Source organism: Lepus europaeus, chromosome 7 (genome assembly GCF_033115175.1).
Source record: "Lepus europaeus isolate LE1 chromosome 7, mLepTim1.pri, whole genome shotgun sequence".
Taxonomy (NCBI): Eukaryota; Metazoa; Chordata; class Mammalia; order Lagomorpha; family Leporidae; genus Lepus; species Lepus europaeus.
Window position 1 is genome coordinate 129,320,120 of NC_084833.1, and position 6,632 is coordinate 129,326,751.

General features: G+C 41.1%; 1 pseudogene; it reads left to right on the top strand.

Moving 5' to 3' along the window:
- The first annotated feature begins 3,989 nt into the window (after positions 1–3,989).
- Positions 3,990–5,932, top strand: LOC133764031 (nuclear receptor subfamily 2 group C member 2-like; annotated as a pseudogene).
- The last annotated feature ends 700 nt before the right edge of the window (positions 5,933–6,632 follow it).

Below are 6,632 nucleotides of genomic sequence, written 5' to 3' on the forward strand. Positions count from 1 at the left end.
TTCTTTACACTTGTGCGCCCAGGTAATCACAACCCATCAACTACCCTTTCCATGTCTGCAAAAGAACTGTAGCCTCTCAAAATACATCACATCTGTATTGAGCCATGTCCCTCCTGCTTTTTTAGAGGAGCCAATAAATTTCCCAGAAATTTAAAGGTAGACATTTCCTTAGGTACTACTGACTACCTCTGCATTGTCAGCTTATAAATCTTTCATAACAAATGTAATTGCTCTGATTTTTACTTTTTTTGGATTTTTTTGTTTTGGTTTATTTTTTACTTTATGGGGCTACCTGTTAATTGCTAACTTGCATTGAAAATGAGATTCATATATCTGAATTTTCTATTATTCACTCCACATTCTGGAGTGAGCTGAATGTCAAAACTATACTCATAGAGCATATTTCAAGAAGGAGGTACAAACTAATACTTTGTATAAAAATTGTTTATGTTTTTAAAGAGCTCTGGGGAAAAAATAAAAATTTGTAATGTGACAATTAGGCCCTAGCACAGGGGAAAATATTAGTTTAGCTACAATAGGTTGAAAGACCTCACTAATTGGTAATATTTAATATTAAAGCATAATAACGGGGTAACTTTAAGGAAGCTAGGGCAAGAACATTTAAGTTGATGAGACAAACAATAAAGTTAAAGATCTTAATTAGGGGAAGGAAAATGTGGGTATATAATCAAAAGATAGAAGATGATTGAGCTGGAACATGAAGGAAATATGAAACACGGTGGCTATGGTTAATAATAATGCATTGTATTCTCCAAAATAGTTGAAAAAATAGATTTAAGGACTACTACCTCTTAAAAATGTGTGAGATGATATGTGTATTAATTCACTTTGTTTGGCTACTCCACAATGTGTACATCTTGCAAAACAATGTAGACAATGATACTTCAAAAAATTCGTGTAAAATGGAATTGAGATTATTTTTGTTGAAAAATACTTGAATCTATGTATAGATTTTTTTTTTGACAGGCAGAGTGGATAGTGAGAGAGAGAGACAGAGAGAAAGGTCTTCCTTTTTGCTGTTGGTTCACCCTCCATTGGCCGCTGTTGCCGGCTCATCGTGCTGGTCCAAAGCCAGGAGCCAGGTGCTTCTCCTGGTCTCCCATGTGGGTGCAGGGCCCAAGGACTTGGGCCATCCTCCACTGCCTTCCTGGGCAATAACAGAGAGCTAGCCTGGAAGAGTGGCAACTGGGATAGACTCAGGCACCCCAACCGGGACTAGAATCCGGTGTGCCGGCGCCGCAAGGCAGAGGATTAGCCTGTTATGCCACGGTGCCGGCCTATGTATAGATTTTTTTTAATTTATTTTTTATTTTTTATTTATTTTTTTTGACAGGCAGAGTGGACAGTAGAGGGAGACAGAGAGAAAGGTCTTCCTTTTTGCCGTTGGTTCACCCTCCAATGGCCGCCGCGGCCGGTGCGCTGCGACCGGCGCACCGCGCTGTTCCGATGGTGCTTATTCTGGTCTCCCATGGGGTGCAGGGCCCAAGAACTTGGGCCATCCTCCACTGCACTCCCTGGCCACAGCAGAGAGCTGGCCTGGAAGAGGGGCAACCCGGACAGGATTGGTGCCCCGACCGGGACTAGAACCTGGTGTGCCGGCGCCGCAAGGCAGAGGATTAGCCTGTTGAGCCACGGCGCCGGCCTATGTATAGATTTTTATAATACACATTTTCTATTAATTTTTACAGATCCCTTATATACATAGATTTCAAATTCTCTTCCAACAAAATAAATTTAGTTTTGATTTATATCCCCTCAAACTTTTTCAAATACCCATTGTACATAATCAAAGAATATATAATGTATATATTTAAATTTTTAATTGAAATGCAATTTTATCTTTTTCAAATGAATAAATAATTAATAAAAACAAAATGAGAATCTACTGGTGGATTTTAAGCATGGGGATCTTTTTTGTCTCTGATGTTTTCTTGAGACCATATATTTTGTTGAGAGTGGACAGTAGGGTAAGATCCCATTAGGAGAATAATTTCCTTGAGTGCACCATCAGGAATTTACCTAATCCTATTCTGATGGAGATTTGAATGTTGGTCTCCATTTTTGTTCCCATTTATTTATTGACTTATTGCTGTTACAAGTAAGACTGTGAGGAACATTCTGTGCAGATGTTGGTGTTTTTTTGTGTGTTTCTTTAGAATAAACTCCTAGAAATGAAATGACTAGCTCAAAGAGCATAAGCCCTCTAATTTTTCATCACACAAGACTTCCTATTCTTGGAAGTCATGGTGACTGACCTGTGGCTATTTGAGAAAAGGTCAAGTAGTAGCCGTTGTTATGGAAGCATTGATCCTGCCTTCCTGTGCTTTGATTAGGAATCATAGCTTGAGCATTACTAATAGTCCCAGCCTTTCTTCAGTAGAGTGTTACTACAATAATGCAAAAGTCAATTTAGAATTATAAAAGAAGTATTTTGCGAAACCTAAAGATAGGACTAGGAAAGAATTAGTATAATTAATTGGGAAGTTGGTTAAATGGTTTTTGGGAGTGGAAATTTATGATATCCAAGTAACCTTACACACTTGGTAACAAGGGAGTAAAAAACACAATGATACAACATAAATAGCAGTTTGTCATTATTTTATCAGTTGAGAAGTTCCTATGTGTCTTTTGAGTAAGGCAGTCAGACTTAGAAAGGTGGAACATTTAGTTGAATTTGCATTTCGGTTAATCAACATGAATATTAGTATAACTATGTTCCACACAATATTAGGATGTCCTGGGTTTTATCTAGCAGACTGCCCTTGTAGCAACACAATATATGATACACATACTGGACATATACATGACCTTCCACTCAAACATATTTACCTAGAACATATAAAGATTTAGCTTTAAAACTCTCTTCATCTTTGAATAATATTTGGTGGATAAAATAAAATACTCAAGAATGATCTAAGAGAATCCAGACTAAAAGGTAAGACTGAGGTTGGATTGGGTACAGCTGACCATTGTGTCCAACAATTCAGTGAAATAGGGACCTGCATTGTGGCATAGTGGGTAAAGGTGACACCTGCAATGCCTGCACCCCATTCAGTGGCAGTTTGTGTCCTGGTGGCTTCACTTCTGATCTAGATCCTTGTTAATGGCCTGGGAAAAGTAGTAGAAAATGGCCTGAGTGCTTGGGTTGCCATCACCCACGTGGTAGACCTGAAAGAAGCTCCTGGTTTTGGTCTGGCCCACCTTGGACATTGTAGAGAGCGAACCCTAAAATGCAGGATCTTTCTCTATCTCTCCCTGTAGTTCTGACATCCAGCTAAACAAATAAATCTAAAAAAAAATCAATGAAATGTTAATGGGAATGTTGATCTGGTTTGTTCCCAGGGCATGGCCATAATTTGGGAAATTGAAGTAAGCATTGCTCATTAAATGGGATAGAAATTTATTGCTAAATAAAAATACATACCATTAACTCATGAAATTAGGTAACTATGCTACACAGAGAATGTTCTAATGTTGAAAAAAGTCATACTATATTTGCATAATGAAATCTGGGCTGATATTAGTCTTTAGAGAATTCATGGAATATACGTATTATAGAAAAACTATACACGGGAGAGCTGACACTGGGGAGAACTCTTGCCCTGCTCCTCCTATCAGCACTCTGGCAGCAGAGGTGGCTGCACCAGGGTCAGGAACTCTGATGTTTCACTTACAAAAACAACAACAGATCCCTCCTTTCCTGTGACCCCAGTGGCACTCCTGGGCCCACCCCAAGTGGTGCCCCAGTCCCACCCCCCAGGCAAACCCCCCTCCACTGCAGTGTCACCTCTCTCCTGTGGCCCCACAAGCCCATAGTCTCAGGCTCCTGCCATCCTATTCAGGGAGCCCAGTCTCACTGCTGTCAGCCCTCTCTTCCAGGGGTTGCCCACTGCCTACATGGGACCTGCTTCCAGGCCACTTTGGTGCCAAATCCTGAGGTTCTGTAATGATCTTGCTTCATCTTGGCTACAAATATGGAGGGACTGGTTCATCACAGAGTGGGGACCCACAAGTGGTTGAATTACCACCTACACAGATCTCTCTGCCAGAATCTCCAAGGGATGGCCAGCCCCTCCCTGTGCATCCAGATCATTACACAAACTCTGCTGGTAGCCTCTCCTCAGCACATTCAGACTGTGATGGACCAGCTGACAGGACAGACAACACAGATAGTCACAGCAGTGGATGCCTCTGGATCCCCCAAAGAGTAGTTCATTCTCACTGGTTCAGATGGAGCAGGAACTGAGATGGTGATCCTGGCTTTCCTGGAGACATCCAGCACAAAGTAGCTCATATTCAATACCTGAGACAACCTCGTTCCTGGCAGGATCCAGATGCTCATGGATTCTGCTGCTATGGAGCAATTGCTGGGCAAGATGGACCTATATAGCAGCTCCAGGTGGTGGAGTAGTGTGTGGTCTGTGGTGAAAAAGCCTCTGGCCATCACTATATGGCTGTCAGTTGTAAAGGTTGCAAAGGTTTCTTTAAAGGACAATGCAGAAAAATTTGCCAGAGAAACCAAGACTTTGTCACCAACAAACATCACTGCAATCACTGTCGGTTTTGCTGGCTGAAAAAATTTTTGGCTATGGGTGTGAAAATGGAATCTGTGCAGTGTGAACAGAAGCCCGTTATATGCAGTGGGAGAACCAAATGTGCTGCTTCACCTGAGAAAATCTATATCCAGAAGGACTTGAGAAGTCTCCAATAGCCTCAAAATATTTATGGCAGACAAAGATGGAGCAAGAGATGCTTCTGAACATGTAGCAGCCTACATCAGGATGGCACTGTTCTCTTAGCCATGACTCCACAGCAGAAACAAGCCAGGGAGCTTAGACACACTGGCAAACAGTGACCTCCCTTGCCAAGTGAATCCTTGAACAATGTTGACACTTTTGAAAACCAGCTAGAGGACCAGTCTGCAAGTGAGATTACATGGGCCTTTGATACTTTATCTAAAGCACTTAATACCACAGACAACTCCTGGCCTCCAAGCCTGGTCAAAGACATAGACACCAGTGGAAAGGGGAGCATCCACGTTACCAGCAGAGACCAGTCAACACCCATCAATGAGTTTGAAGGCCCTCTCCTTTCAAACACATCCCTTACGTTTAAGCTGACAATGCCCAGACCAATATTTAAATCCAAGTGGAAAAAACGGGCCATCAAAGAAGGAGGTACCTTTCTCTGAAGGGAGGAGAGAACTTCCACTTTGACTATGACCTTGTCTAAATAAGATTGGAGTTGGCAAACTCAAGAGGCTTCCATAGCCTTGACAGCTCATGACAAGACCCTCGGGTGATTACTGATGTCATAATTAAGAGTGTCAGTTGTTAAATCAACAACAGGAGTCACTGTGCACTTACTCCGCATGTAGGAGCTCTATCCTCAATGTGTTGTACTATGTGAATTAACACTATAACTAGTATTTAAACAGTACTTTACACTTTGTGTTTCTGTGTGGGTGCAAACTGTTGAAATCATTACTTAGTATATACTAAGTTGATCCTCTGTATATAAAGATAATTCAAAATGTATCTTGATATGAATGGGATGGGAGAGGGAGTGGGAGATGGGATGGTTGCAGGTGAGAGGGAGGTTATGGGGGAAAAAAGCCGCTATAATCCAAAAGTTGTACTTTGGAAATTTATATTTATTAAATAAGTTAAAAAAAGAAATACCTCAATGTGCACTACATCTACAAGTCTATTTCCCTCTGGTTCTTCCTCTCCATGCACTGGGCCAGTTCACTACAAGTCTTTCAGACACTTGGTCAACACTCTAACACAGCCTAGAGTGGGCCTGCTGGAATGAGCTCTTCACTCTGGGCCTGGTCCAGTGTGTCCAGGTCACGAGTCTCTCTATTGTGTGTTTTCTCAAGCAGCACACCAAGGAGTCTCAGAGAATGTAGAGAAATGATCAAAGGCTGAGTGACAACTCTGGGACTCTCTTCTTGAGATTAGCCAAACACTTTATTTTTCAAGCAAGTTATATAGAGCCTAGTATCTGAGGTTTTACAGAGAGGCTTTGTTTTCCACAAAACTGCAACATACATCAGTAAGAACTTAAGTTGTGGGAGAGGAAACAGATGGAGACATCCACAATAGTAAGAGAGGAGGATGTTGTGTGCTTCTCACACAGCCAGCTTCCCTATAGTTCCACACAGCGTTCTGTGGAACTAGGACAGAGTTCACTGTGTTTAGTGCCCTCCTCACGTGTGCAGACACAGAGCCTCAAACTTGTCAACACTGCAGCTATCTTGTTACCCAACATTTCCTCCACTCTTTTTATTTTGTAAGTAATACACAGTGAACATTTGAGATTTATGAACATTAGAGAGTAGTCACCAAATTATTTCAAGAAAGATACTTAGAATAATGATAGTAGCACCCCACAAAGTAAGATTTTTCAGACTTATTTGATGTAAGCCATTATTAAAATTATTAACCAGATTTGTGAACATTAGTAGCATCTACATGAATTTTAGCCAATTCATAAATATGTTTTGTTGAATTTACAACCCCTTGCATTTTTTGAACACTCTGTCATCCAGACATGTACTGATTAATCGTAGACAGATTATACACTGAATTATTCCATCATGCTGTAGT